Source organism: Salvia miltiorrhiza, chromosome 2, assembly GCF_028751815.1.
Source record: "Salvia miltiorrhiza cultivar Shanhuang (shh) chromosome 2, IMPLAD_Smil_shh, whole genome shotgun sequence".
Taxonomy (NCBI): domain Eukaryota; kingdom Viridiplantae; phylum Streptophyta; class Magnoliopsida; order Lamiales; family Lamiaceae; genus Salvia; species Salvia miltiorrhiza.
Window position 1 is genome coordinate 42,400,929 of NC_080388.1, and position 16,037 is coordinate 42,416,965.

Genomic DNA, 16,037 nt, shown 5'->3' on the forward strand with positions numbered 1-16,037 from the left:
TCTCATTTCATCCTTCTACTTAGTAAAAAAAAATCTCTCTTAACAATGACATTAGATTCCTTCATCTAAATCATCGTGACTTATCACAACTGCTCAAACAATTCTCATCACAAAACATCTCAAATACATCACATCATAACTCATAATTATGCATCCTCAATCATATAACATCATATGATATAAACGCTCTCATGATTCATCATGTAACATCAACATATGCTCTTACAACATAATAACTCATTATTAATCATGTTGTCATCCTCAAACTCAAACTATGCACCTTTAAAGTGTAACATCATAACTCATCATATAACCTCAACATCATGCTCTTCAAAATTTAACGTCAAATAAACTTTGAAATTTTACATACCTCGTTGAGCCTGGTGTGATGGTGTGCTGAGCTCACGGTTGTTAATAACTATTAGTCTAGTGACTCATTCTAGACTAAACTCAAGACTTCTAATTCAGAGCTTTCCTTCGCTCTGATACCACTCTGTCACAGCCCGCCCTAACTAGGGATAGTTAGGCCGAGTGATCCACGACTAGGGATGGGGTTAAAGAAGAAGGGGAAGAAAAGGGGCGTCATTTATAGCCGTAAAACTTACTCATCTTAATAAAACTCGTCATTTTTATTCATTAATACTCAATTGAAAACAGTCTATGAAAGACTGCATAAAAGTTAATTAATATCATTAATCAAGTTATACATCATATGCAACCATTCTCTTAAGACTCAAAGTATGACATAACATACTATAACATCAACAACATCTTGCAGCGGAAAGTAGCTAGACATATGTATGAAGACATATTCTAGACAGGTTAACTATTTATTAACAACCCTGGAGACTCCGCTCATTGCAGCACCATCATCACATCAGCTCAACCTGCACATTTAGAAAACATATGCAGGGCTGAGTACAAAAGCACTCAGTGGGCACGTATGCCTAGGTATAAAAATACATGCTTCAAAACTATAAATTGTCATGCCATCATAATCAGTACAGCAAGGGAGTTTTTCGCTAAAAAGGCCCAAGCTTACTAAGTTCATTTGTGATTCTTAAAGTTCGTCTGATCAGACTAAGTTCTTTTGTAATCTATCATATCTGAAACTGTGTGCCGGAGAGGTGGCCACCTCTCACGGTCACTTGACCGGCCAACCCGCTAGATGACTCACGGTCACTGGTGTACACTAGTCCTGGCAGGATAGCTATCAACTGCTCAGGACCCGAATTCGATTGCATCATTGGCAAAGCCAAAGCAGATAGATATCATACTAAAATTTAAACATTTTATGGCAAGACAATACTTGAAATAACTTTAACTCAAAGATTTTGTCATGAAATAACTTGCTTGAATGTAACATTTAAACTCATTTGATATATATGAAACTGAAATTAACAGTTAGATCATCTCATGCATTCATTCGTATAAGAGGCCCACGATACGTAGGGGATCTCTATATACGTATAGTAAAAGTAATGCCCACCTCGTTGTGTCTCTGTATCAATGAGTAACGTCACTCTCTCCCTCAAGTCGTTACTTCCCAAAAGGACCTTCATCGTTATGAAGAATTGGTGAGAAGTGATAAAAGAAATCTCGATTAATAATCTAATCTCTTTTATGAAACATTAGTATCTCTAATGTTCATCTCTCTTGATTGTTAATCAATAACAATTATTATCTCTCGTCATTACTCATTAATTATAACATCCTTATGTTATAATTAGCAGCGCTTCAATTAAAAGAAATATTTAACTCATCGAAAAGTCCACTTTCTTAGCAGATCTATTCGCTCTCATCTCGTCTAATTAACCGATTAGAAAGTTAAACTTTCCATTAGGCATGTATTTGAGTCACGGGTCAACAAGAATTGACTATGCTCAAATTCTAATTTCACTAAAAATTTCGGCATGACCTATTCATATATAATGTCAGCCACGAGATTTCAACGCGTGAATCTCACTACGTGAACTCGTCTCTCGACTCAAAACTTAACATCTTGACATCTTTTCAACGCAAACCAAACAATTCAAAATCATCAAAACTCTTTATCAGTAAACTATCATTTATACTCGACACCAATTGTTCGAGTGTCAGATACCAACATTTATGTGCGTTAATCATAACCCTCACAACTCACACCATTTAGTCATATCGTATCATCCATCAAAACAAATATAATCAAGTTGTTTTCTAGAAAGTTTTGCTGTTTTTGTGTCATCTTTAAAAATTCATAACAACCAACTCAATCATCATAAACTCTCATACCAATTGATCTCAAAAACTCCATGAAGTGTAGTTCACTCTAAAAATGGTAGTTAACCAAAAAGGTTAAAGGTTTTTGGAGATATTGCTCTTTTAGTGCAGGCTGTCAAAGATTGACAGTTTCTGCCAATTTTGTTTAGGCCATTAGAAACCAAGGCAAACCTTAATAAAATTCCATCAAATTTAATCAGCCAAAACTAAAGGTATCCTTGAAGATTTGGTTAAAATTTCACAAGAGAAAACGTTCATATGATCTGCCAAATAAACAATGAAACTCATACACTTTTACTGTTGGAAAAATATGACAGCAGAACAGGGCATTTTTGAAATAATAAACTGCTCTGTTTCAGAGGTCATAAAAATCGAAATCTTATGTTTTTAGAAAAGTATTGAAGTCTAGTTTCGTTTAAAAAAAACGGTGATGCAAAATCCTTCATGGATTAATAGATATAAACGTTTTTGTGAAGTCTACCAACAGTTGACAGATTCTGTCAAGGATTTTTTCAAAATATCTTTAAAATACCAAACATCATCCAAAAGACATGAAATTTTGCAGCGACGAAATACACATATCATAGATAAACATACTAAAATTTCAGAGCCATCAAGCAATGAAAACTCATCGAAACATAAGCTTGAAACTGCTGTAAAATTTTGACAGAATTCCAGTTTTAATTTCGTTCAACAATTATCATCCATAAATTGTAAATCAATTAGCATGCTCATGTGACATCGTAGAACACATATACGCAATAATATTCATTATGCAACGTCTCAAACTTCACGAATTTAAATAATCATACTCCAAAAATTTATACAATTTTCGTGCTTGGAAAAATACGAATTTAATATATATCGATTCTAGCATACCCCTAAGCACAAATATCAAGTCAAAACGATCAAACAAAAATCGAAAGACAAGCTAATATGTGAAAAACGGGGCTGCCCTCATGGGTTTCATAGCTACGGTTCGTTCCGTTCTTACTCCCTTCATTAAACATGCTCAACATCTACCCAAGAACAACATACTAAAATTTCACGACGATCCGACGTCGTTCCAAAATAAAGTCGAGAATCGACGTTTTTCGACGTCGACGAAAATCGAAAAGAAAACCATCAAAACGTAGGTAGAGATCTTACCTACTTAGATACGTGATCGAAAAGATGATCGGCGCTCGTCTCGGTGCTCAAATCGGAGGTCAAAAGCTCCAACTCCTCAACAATGGTGTTATGCGTGAGTTTAGTGTGTTTTAGGTGTTGTGTGTGTGAGTTAAAAGTGTTTGGCTGAAACAAACGTGTAATATGTGTGAGTGAGTGAGTTTGGGCGGTTGGGGGGGTGGTTAGGGGTAGGGTAGGTTAGATATTTAGGATATTAACCCGTTAGTCGTTAAATATCTCGTTTCGTCTCGTCTCGTTTTAACGACTAACTACCCATACTCTTCGTTACTCGCCCTCTCAACTCCTACTCACTTTTATTACACTCGTAATTCTATATAAATATAGAAAATACAAGCTCGTTCTCGAAATTCTGATAAACGAGATTTACACGTTTATCGAGAAATCCCAATTTACTATTCACTCGTCGTCCAAAAATAAAAACTTTCATTATTGGACTCGTATCGAAAAACTAAGAATATTTCTCGACGACGTGCACGTAAGATTTTGAAAGTCGACAAAAAGACGAAATAGCCGTACTTTACTATTCATCGTCAAAAAGTCAAAAATTTCAAAAACGTCTTAACGGACTCAGATTTCACTTCCGAGTTCACCGTTCTCATTCAAATAATTATCTAGAATTATTCAAATACTCAAACTCAAATACGGATATAAAATCCCACATCATCCTCACATCATCAAAAGAACATCTCAACATCTTTAAAATATAACAACAAAACTTCATATAACTCTTCATCTCTTTACAAAGTAAATCAAACAAGGGATCTAAACCCTAATTACTCAAACTTAAGCAATTAACACGTCATCAAAAGCCCGGGTGTTACAGCCTACTCAATGTGCCAATCGTCGAAAATGATTTCGTTGTTAAAATTGAATTTGGACTAAAGTTTGTGAATTTAGATGCATTTAACTCATTTTATTATAGCTACAAAATTGTCACTCATTTTCAAAATTAATTTCAAATTGAAAATTATATTTTTAATATATTTTAGATTATAGACAATTCAAATTATGAATCTAACGTTGAAAATTCATGTGTTTGGATTTTTGTTTTCAGTTTTAAGATTAATTTCCAATGAAACTTATTCTGTCAAATGAATAAATAGTTTTAAAGATGGTGTGATCGTAGACTCAAACCTAAAACCTTTAGTTTGAAACATTAATCATTTTACCAGTAAATAGCAAACAGACACTAATTTTTTTATATTCAATGTATTTAAATTTTTTTCTTTTAAATAAAAATATAATTGAGCTAATTTACTGTTTTGTATACGCATTGAAACTTTTTGTATATTATATTCTTTTGGAAATTTTTAATTTTTTTATTTAAAAAAATAGAAACAAAAAAATAATGCGTACAGAAAAATAAAATTAATTAGCTAAATCTTATTTTTATTTTAAATACATAAAATTTTAAAAAATTTGTCATACTATCACTAACTATAATATGATTGCATAAAATTTATTATTTTAAAAATCGGTCACAATTGTAAGGTAGCCGTGAATTTCAAGCTATGCCACTAATTATTAGTTGGCTGCCCATTCAAAAATGTGAGCAACTTGTTTCGCTTCAAAAATGAGCCGGCCATCCCGGGACAGACCTAGGAATTTCACAATGATCGCGCAAGATTTTTGACCGAATGATTCTAATAAAGTTTTAGTAAAGAAACGAGTTGAACCGAGCGAAATTAATATATATATATATATATATATATATATATATATATATGTAGGTAATAAAAAAATTTGACCGGACGACGGTCGAGGGTGCCTGGCCTTTAGATCCGTCCCTGCTTGCGGCCATCCGTGAATTATACTCGTAAGTTATTCATTTGTTGAGCATTAAATTTAAAAAATTAAAAATATTTATAATTTTCGGTCAAAATTAATGAATTTTTCAAATAATTTGTTGAAAAAGTATAAAAGTGTAAGAATGTGTAAGATTTTATTTGTCTTACAAGTACATTAATAATTGAGACATTAAAACCATTATAGGTAATTTATTCAATTTGAACATCAAATCAATATTTCTATAAGAAATAACACTTTTTTTTTACTCCCTTCATCTCAATTGATAAGTCATACGTACTACTCCCTCCCTCCCACTACAAGTGAGACCCCTTTTTTTGGGAACAAGAATTAAGAAATGTGTATTTTGTGTATTGGTAAAAAAGTGAAAAAGTGTTTAAAGGATAAAACTTTTACCCAAAAAAGAAAGAGTCTCACTTATGGTGGGACACCCAAAATAGAAAGAGTACGGATGAATTATTTTTTTATTTAGACTTCTCATTTCAATAGGTCACTTCTTAAACTGAAATCAATACATATAACAAACAACACACAACTCATTGTTTACACAAAATGCCATTGTCATTCAAAAATAATTACTCCTTTCGTCCTGTAAACCTTGAGCGGTATTCCTTTTTAGGTTGACGTCCCGTGAAGCTTGAGTACTTTTCTTATATGATAAAAGTTTTTTCCTTTATTCACCTATTTACTTTTTCGTCTACCACCCTTAACACACAAAATACTAATTCTTTAAAATTCGTGCTGAAAGAAAATTGCTCAAGCTTCGTGAGACGGAGGGAGTATCTCTTTTTTTACTTAAAAATAGTGTCTTTATTTTTCTTTCTCCTTTTTTGATAAATATACCCTAAAAAAGAGGTTATTCTCACAAATTATATTACTCCCCCTCCCCCCGCTCCCCCGACCATAAAGATTATATGGTGGAGTGGAGGGCACGAATTTTAATATATAAAATTGTGAGATATGTATAAAGTGTAAAAGATGATTCATCAAAATTAAGTGGAGAAATGGACCCAGCGAAATTGATTTATTAAATGGTTGAGTATTTTGTAAATATTAAATGTGAACGAGTTTTATAAATGATAGTTTTCAAAAAAAGAAAAACATATGACTTTTATGGACGGATAAAAATAAGGGTAATATTTGATTTTGTCCAACGTATTTCCGTCTTAATGAAAATGTCCCATTTTTAGCATAAGTGCATAGAAGTGCCCATCATATCAATTTTTGGTTATTTGCGTCTCGAAAAACTTTTCTGGCGCCTGAATATTGACGTGGAACACCAGAAAGCCAAATTGGCACGTTATGTTGATTCTCTGTTAAAAAAAATATAAATAAATGTAAGAAAAATCGTGTTTATCAATGTGTCGTCGTTTTGCTTACATATGTATTTGTTAGAGTATTTCTACACTTTAAGTTGGTTGTCATTATGTAGACTAGTATGAGTGTCTTCATATGTTCTACTTTGTTGATTAAAACAGTCTCTTCATGATTCTCTTCCGATGTTATAACTCGCGCTGAAGGCTCCTAGCAGCTCTAGACTTGCGGGTTTTGTGATATATTTGGAGATATCTTTTACATGTTTTGTGGATAAACATGGACCCGATTCTGTAGATTGAGGAGAGTTATTTCGTTCCATATTATCAGATAGACTCCAACTTGTTCAGAGAGTCATATTCAAAGCATACTTCCTACTAGACTTTGGCTATATATTGAAGATGAAGAGGACTTATTTTAGTTGTTGTTTTTCGTGCTACTCTATTGGATTATTGAGAGTATTTTTGTAGCCTTTGTTCAGAGCATAGATTACATGTAAGTGTGTTCTAGTTTGTTGCTTATTTCATCTTGTAAGCATTGTGGGTGGGTTGGTTATTACTTTGATTCCTTGCTCCAGCCTGTTGGAGTAAGTTTATTTGTTGGGTTTGAGCGTTGAATGTGTAGCATTCAAGCTTAGGGAGTGAGTTGTTAATTTGCTCTCAGTTATTCACGTTTACTTCAGCTGTTCGAGGGGTGTGCGGCAGGGCGACCCTCTGTCGCCTATTTTGTTCTGGATTGCTGAGGAGGTGCTGAGTCGCCTCCTTTTGGATGCTGGGGAGAGAGGATATATTTCTCGGATGCGTATGTCTCGCTCTGCCATCTTTCCGTCTCATATTCTTTATGTAGATGATGTTCTTCTTTTCTGCAAGGCGGACAGGCGCAACTGTATTATGATTGACTTGATTCCCCAGATCTATGCTGTTGTTTCTGGACAGGCCTGCAATTAGGCTAAGTCCATGATTTATTTTGGCAGAGGTGTCCCGATTCAGATGCGTCGTCGTCTCAAGAGGGCCCTGCGTTTCTCGATGGGCACCCTCCCATTTACCTTGGTGTCCCTATCTTTGCGGGAAGGGTTTCGATTGCCCGTATGGCTTGCATTCGGGACCGTATCATTGCCCACTTCCCTAATTGGTAGGGGATGCAGTTATCTATGGCTGGCAGGATTTGTCTGGTTTCTTCTGTCATTCACAGTGCAGCGGTGCACATTATGTTGATTTACAAGTGGCTTGCGAAGCTCTTATATGACTTGGATAGTGCCTGTCGTTCCTTCATTTGGACGGGTTGTACCACTTCCAAGCCTCACTCTTTGGTGTCCTGGAACAAAGCCTATGCCCCAAGCCCCAAGGGGGTCTGAATGTCAAATCTTTCACCTATATCAATCAGGGGTTTATGCTTCGTCTGGGTTGACAGATCATTTCTGAGGATTCAATGGGTTTTCGCCTTTTTCGGCAGCATTATCTTGACTCCTGTCTTAGGCCCCGATCTCCCTGGTTTTCTTCCTCTGTTTGGTTGGGCACTAGACAGACTATCTCGGATCTGATTTTGGACACTTTCTGCAGTGTTGGTCAGGGTTCGTCGATTCTATTTTGGATTGATAATTGGCTTGATTACAAACTTATTGACAGGATTGGGATCCCCGAGACCGTTCTTCGGCTTCTCCAACAGCTCACCTCTGATTACTTTATGGTACGACAAATATTGGTGCATATGGTACGAATTCGTTGCATATGTTCTTAGATTTGGATTTGCATTTCCTAATTCTCGTAGATCTGGAACTCCTTGAATTCGTCAAACTCAGAGAACTCATATTTCCCCGAATTCTGGGAGGAGATAATGTTGATGGTGGCGACAAATTTTTTTGAAGATGAGACCGTCAGAAAGAGAGAGAGAGAGAGAGAGAGAGAGAGAGAGAGAGCTCTCTTTTAAACGCATAAGAGCGAATGACGAGGGTAGTTTTATTTGAAATAGTTTATTAAATTAATGTTGAGTGGACAATTATTAATTTTCATGATATTCCTGAATGAATATTTCACACCATTTACACTATAAATAATATTTGGAATTAATTAAAATAAGTTTTACTTAATTATATAGTATTTTAAATATATTAAATATTTGCTATTTTTTATTTGATCTGCCGTAAACATTAGTGTATATTAAATCCTACATGATCCCAGTATGGGCCGCTCCAATTTCACGACTGAAAGAGTCGTTGACTGTCATATATTCTAATTATTTAGGTAAATATTATGAAGAACTACACTTGAAGTTTTTATGCTTTGTAAATTGTGTGACCGTATTTATTTTAAGGGAAAAGATTTGTGGACACTAGGTGCCTTAGACATCTTCATAAAAAATCAGTTTTTTCTTGATATTTAATTTGATCGATTTTTTGCTATTTCGTGATTTGTCTAAAATATTATTTTCAAAAATATATTCAATCGATTTTATTATTATTTTTTATTTTTATATTTTTTTAATATCTTTTTTCCATGTTCACTAATTTTTTTATATAAAAATATATAAAAATTGAAAATAATAGCAAAATCAGTTGAATATATTTTTGGAAATGATATTTTAGACAAATCACTAAATAACAAAAAATCAGTCAAATTAAACATCAAACAAAAATCAATTTTTTATGAAGATATCTAAGACACCCAGTATCCAAATATCACTACCCTTATTTTAATTATCAACGTATTATGTGCTACAACGGGAGTGTCTTTCAGGAGCATTGATAGCATTAGTTCATATTAGCATTTTGTTTTGTTTCTCTTTTCATTTATTTTTTGTTTTAATATATTAAAAATTATTATTAGAATCATCAAGTTTATATAAAAATTCAAGCTCAATTTATTCTTTTACTTATCTTTTTAAAGTTAAAGTAGAAAATGAATAAATCGAATTTTGATTGTTGTGAAATTTGTAATTGATAATCTTAACAATAAAATACAAAGTAATATTAAAAATTGATATATATATATATATATATATATGGACTAATAGTTAACTATACTAATTACTAAATTAAAATGCTCACAAATAATAAGCTGCATGTCAATTTTCTAATATATATATATAGGGGGCCGCTCCAATGAGACCCCCTAATTTTAGTGAGATCTAGGGCACGATCTGATGCCTGATATTGTATCTGGATGGTGATTTTTTTTTTTCGCACGGTTCGAATCTTGGAGGGAACATAATTTTTTATATTTTGTTATTCATCAGTAGATATTGCATTGTTCATCAATATATACTGCCTTGTTCATCAGTATATATCTATTATTCAATACCAATTTTTTAAATTTTATTTTTCATCAGTATATACATCTTGTTCATTAGATATAAATCATGTTCATTAGTATTATATGTTTTATTCATTGTCCTCATGTTACACGAAAAATAGAGGGTCTCACTGGAGCGCGCCCCTATATATATATATATATATATAGAGAGAGAGAGAGAGAGAGAGAGAGAGAGAGAGAGAGAGAGAGAAAGGGAGAGAAATTGAATAAATAAAAATTCATTTTAAATGAGTATAAAATATAATTATTATATATATAATCATTTTCTATATATATAGAGAGAAACAACATATATACATACACATACACACAAAAATTAACCCACACACATGTGGTAGTTTGTGCCCCTCTGCACAAATTTTATAGTCATTGATTAAGAACCTCGACTTCATAAACAATGAAGACAAAATAGCTAGAGCGAAAATTTAAAATGTCATATTTTTTAAGTTTTATAGTAAAAATGTGTAAGATTTTTATGATTGATGAGCAGACTTATCAACATCAAATGGTAAAATATGTACTTCACATAATTAGGGCATAAAATGTTTTATAGGGTAAAATAGGTATTTCACATAATTAGGGCATAAAATACTTTATTTTATAACTTATGGCATTTTTACTATCAAAACTTAAGGATATTGACATTTTTGCCTATTAACACAAAAAAGAGTGAAAGTAAGAAAGAAATAGATATATAGCCGATGTTTTTTGTATGTACAAGAGAAAAGAGTGAGGTTAATTTCCTCCAAAACACTTAGTTTGATTATAATTTATTATAATTATATTTGTGAACATCTATTCATTTTCACTATTTTGTATGGCTAGTACAGAAACTGCCTTTTAAATACTCCTTTCGTCCCTAAAAATTGAGATCCAAAGGAGTTGACACGAGTTTTAAAAAAAAGTATGGTAATTGTATTTAAGTGGAGATTGGGTCTGACAGCTTTTAGTAAATAGTGAGAGGGAAAGTTTGTGTGGTCATTTCTAATTAAGGAAAGGTCACAATCTTTAGAGATGTTCCGATATAGTAACAAGGTCACAATTTTCAGGAACGGATGGAGTATATACTACTCCCTCTGTCCCATAACAAGTGTCATAGTTTGTTTCGGCACAAAAATTTAGATGAGTATGATTAAAGAGTAAAATAATATTAAGTGGTGGAGCTCACTTTTATTTTGTGAGATGAATAGAATTAAAGCTGAGATGATTAAAAGATATTATAAAGGTAAAAAGTGGTGGAATCCATTTTTTTTTATATTTTAAACAGAGAACACTGAGATAACTGAAAAAAGAAAGTAGGACACTTGTCATGAGACGGAAGGAAGAAGTACTTAACTTCTCTTATTCATTATATTTTCTAAAATAAATTCAATTAACCAAAATAATCAGTACGCAAAATTATCAATAAATAAATTTGATTGAAGCAAACTGGTGAGTGGTAGTTTTGAGTTTTTAACTTATAAGTAGGTCTTTTTTGTTTTTTGAATTACCTGCACTCAATCCTGAAAACATGCACGAAATAATTTGATTTAATTTTTTAAAACAATTCAAGCTTAAAAGTTTTTCTATAATTGTTACTTCATCAATTAGGTGAATCCATGCCAACTTAATTCAAAATAGCCTTTGCATATTTGTCTTCACTTTATAATTATCCCATTTTAGAAGAGGCAGAGTGGCCGCTAGCTAGCTGGAAGACGACATGAATTTAGAAGCTATTTATGACTGATCGATTTGGAGGGGCATTTTAGTATCTATGCACTTAGATGCTGGTTTATAACTAATTAATGTGAGTAATGCTAATTAGAGGTAGTTAATCTATATCATAAGACGTCAAATCAAGTGTCAAAGCACTACTATTTTTTGCTTAGACGATCCCCCGGCCCCTACTCCAATCCAACCTATATGTCAGGGATAATTATAGTTTAAATAATATTTTATAATAGGTTACAAGGCTTGAACACGAAAATTAAGAAACAAATACTTTATAATAAAATATGAGAGAGAAAATAGCTTTTTTAGGATAAATTTATGGGAAAAAAAATATGAGAGAGAAATGAAGATACTCCATATGTCCATGATAAATGTGGTGTGGATGGAAAGACACGAATTTTTAAAAAATATTGAAAAATGTGTATAAAATAGATAAAAGGTCACTAATGTTGAATTATTTGTTAATTAATAAATGATGTGTGAGAAGAGATTTTTGTAAATATAGTATGTGAATGCGAGTACAAGTATAAAGGTACATGTCCTAAAATGAAAATATCGCACTTATTGTGGACGGACGAAAATGATAAAAAAAAAATCACATTTATCATGGACAGAGGGAGTATTATTTTTGAAGTGAATGAAGAGATAATTTTGTGGGCCACAATGATATTTGGTGTAAATAATGAGTTGTGTGAGAGTGTTTGTTATGTATGATTTTTCATTTTAGGAAGTTACCTATTGAATTGGGACGACCAAACAAGGAAACATGGCCTATTGAACTGGGATGGAGGGAATAACTTTTCTACTTAATTTGAATTTTTTATTTGATTTTTAAAATGTACTCCCTCCGTCGTATTATAAGTAGCTCAAAACTTTTCGACACGAGATTTAAGGAGAATGTGTAAATTTGTTAAAAGTGATAGGGTCCATACTTTTTTAAGAATTAAATTTTTTCATTTGTAAAAACATGTCATTTATAATGGGATGATCCAAAATAGAATACATGTTACTTTTAATGGGACGGAGGAAGCAATAAGCAAATATATATTTTTTCAGTTTTTCCAGGTTAAAAGTACTTTCCCTACTTTGACTGATTGGAAGATATGAACATTTTAGTATGTTTAATTTTTTAATTTTTTTTTTACTTTTTATTAGCATGTTAATCAATTTTCGATACTTTTTCGCGGCGACGATTTTTTTTTTTGACTTGGGGGAGTTGGAGGATGGGGAGCAATGGGGTTTGAACCTGAGATCTCACTGTTCACATACAGGAGATCGCACCACTTGATAACTTTCGGTAAACTTCTAAATTGCTTCGATAAAATTCATCACTACTGTAAAATTTAGTTTAATTAGCAAGGAAAGTGGCCGGCGCTTAGCTCACTCCCCTACCTAATTTAGGCACATGGCTCGCAAACTACCCTAATTTCCAACATCCCTAACATACACGATACACCCTATCATTAAATTTATTTTTCAATTATGTATGATGTGGACTTGCTACAATTATTTCAGTCATTAACTTTTAGCCTATCAAAATAATATAACACCTACCTTCAAAAGGTTTCAAGAATGCTCAATGTTATGTTACTATTAAACTAATTTAGTTGTTTGCTAAACAAAAAGATAATAAAATACATGGAAAGACATGATTATTATTTTTTAATTTATTACATAATGGTACTAAATTTATGCGAAATCCTATGTTAATGGGAGGTACTGTGTTGTAATAAGTGGTTCGCTTAAAGAGAGCAGTGTTATTTACAAGTGTTGCTCAATGTTCATTGGTTATATATTAAATTGCTCAATGTTCATTGGTTATCATTACATGATTTTCCACCAATTAAGTTACCAAATCGCTTCCACTTTCATCGTGTCCTCTATTTTTCATCTTGTAATAAAACGACCTCGAAAATACTATGCTTCAATTCCAATATGCTCATGTAAAAATTATACATAAATAGATTAAATTGGTAGCAAGTTAGTGAAATGGATGGGGCCGGTCTTGGTAGTCGATCCTATTCCCCTCCTTTGCCTGGTTCTACGCCTCAAAAATAGTAAGACTATATATTTAGTTTCCTACGGCGGATCATAGCGACATAAAATCACATTTTATCTTGAAATGGATAAGTTTTAGGTTCCTCCTTCCACGCTTATAGAATAGAATGAATCGTGGATCATGTCATAGTATATTGGCAAACGCAAATAGAGGGATTAAGGTAAACCACGACATTAAGGATCAATAGCACTAATCTCGGAGTAATTAGTTTCCTAGCTTTGGATCACTCTCAAACTACCTATAAAATTAAAATTCTAGATGAGAACAAGTAACAAGATTAGTAAATAAAATTAAGGGAAAAGAGGAATGTTGCATGAATGTTCACAAGTAGAAGAGGAGTTCAAATTTGACTTGGCCCAACTACCTTGAGCCCCAAGATTTTCTCTCTCTCTCTCTCCCTCTCTCTTCATTGTGTATATATATCTTCTCCACGCCTCCAATCACTCCTCATTGATCACTCTCCCTCCCAATCTCTCTCTCTCTCTCTCACATAAACTCGACCATGGCTCGAAAATCTTTGATCTTGATCTCTTTGCTGGTCCTCTTCTCAACCCTAATATCCTCAACAAACGGTAGAAAACTGCTGGTGGTGGCCGAACGGCGGCGCAGCGAGCTCCCGGCGGTGGACGGCAGCTTGTACCTGGCGGCGCTGCCGAAGGGCACCGTGCCGAATTCCGGACCGAGCAAGAAAGGGCACGCAGACACCATCGATGAGAAGCTCATCGCTCGCCACCTCGCCGCCGTGGACCGGATTCTCCGCTCCGTTCCCAGCCCCGGCATGGGCCACTAGCTCCGTTTATCATAAATTATTATTTGGTTTTTTTTTCTTTCTTTCTTTCTTCCTTTTCTTTTTTGGGGATAAACAACAGAGTTTTATTTATTTATTTATTTATTTCTCGATTCGATCTTGGTCGAAATTTTGGATCCTTTTGTTGATCACGAGTTTAGAGATTCAAGGTTTTCTTTTGAATCAGTAATAGGATATAGAAATTTTGGTACATAAAAAAAAACTGTACAGAATGATCCTTTTTTGGTCTATGGTTTGTAATGAACGCTTATTCTTTAAATATTTGGGACAAAAAGTGGTTAGCTGTTTATGATCACATGAATTGCAAGATTTCCTATTTAAATAATGTGTACTGATTGAATGAAATACGAAGCATGTTTTTGTGCATGATTTTAGAAATTGAGTTGGAAAATCATATAGAGTATTGAGTGTTGAAGAAAATATTTATCCAAATGCGACTTTTTTTTTCCATCTCTATATTGTCGGTAGCTTTTGTAAAGTATGGCACAATTCCAAACTTTTTTCCAAGTATTTAGTGCAATTTCTGGGCCACAAACACCTAAAACATTACCCTTATTTGCATTTGCAGGTGGCAAGATGCTTTAAATAACTTTTCTCCAATTTTAGTGGATTCAAATATTTTCATTACATCGATTTGGCTTAGATATGGAAGATTGATTGGTGAGAAGAAAAAGGGAAAGTTAGTACTACACGAATTCGCTATACCTATACATATGAATCATTTAAAGCTTTTCTTCGTTTCGATCCAATTGACATTGATGGAATTTATATGAACATTTCACAGAACTTGCTATAATAATAATAATAATAATAATAATAATAATAATAATAATAATAATAATAATAATAATAATAATAATAATAATAATAGTGCATTTTTCCCCTTGCACGTACAGGCATGTTTTGTTTATCATGCAAATTCCCAATAGTGTTAGAAAAATGAATGTGCACATGTAGAGTTTATAATATATAGTTCGAAGTTTATATTTCCAAGATCAGATAGAGTAAATTGGTTGCAGAAAATATAAATAAGATATAAGGGTAAAATAATGGAATAAACTTTTATATACATAAGGGATAATAGTGTGTAAAACTATAAATACACAAACTTTCATACATTTATGATTTTGCACATGAATTATAAATCTAATCTCCAAATATATGAACTTAATTTCATTTTTTCTTTTTCTAATTTTGTACACGAAGAACATTTCCAATGTTCATAACTGATGAATCCTGAACCACAACTCGAAGCTTGGGTTGGGTTCCAATTGTATCGTATTCTTAGGTAGTATGCAGTACCAAATTTGGACCATACATTATGTTAATATGGACTCATAAAAATACAACATGTGGCAGAGGCCTTCCAAGACCGAAAAAACACGTAGGATATTATTGTCCCTTAAAAATATGACAGTTTAGGGTTTTCGCATTTTTTCAAGCAAAAAAAAGGCATATTTATCATGAAATTCACGCGGATCCTAAACTTATGCATATTTGTGTCTAACTATATGCATATTTTTATCTAATTATATGCATATTATTTTCAAACAATTTTACGTACGTAAGACGTATTTAATTTTTC

The 16,037-nt window shown here is 32.8% G+C and overlaps 1 long non-coding RNA gene across 1 annotated transcript; it reads right to left on the reverse strand.

Moving 5' to 3' along the window:
• Positions 1-622: 622 nt before the first annotated feature.
• On the reverse strand, positions 623-3,522 carry LOC131013533 (uncharacterized). The gene is made up of 2 exons (XR_009097722.1): positions 3,409-3,522; positions 623-887 (listed from the first exon to the last, which is right to left on the reverse strand). It is a non-coding gene; the product is annotated as an uncharacterized LOC131013533 (long non-coding RNA).
• Between the last annotated feature and the right edge of the window lie 12,515 nt (positions 3,523-16,037).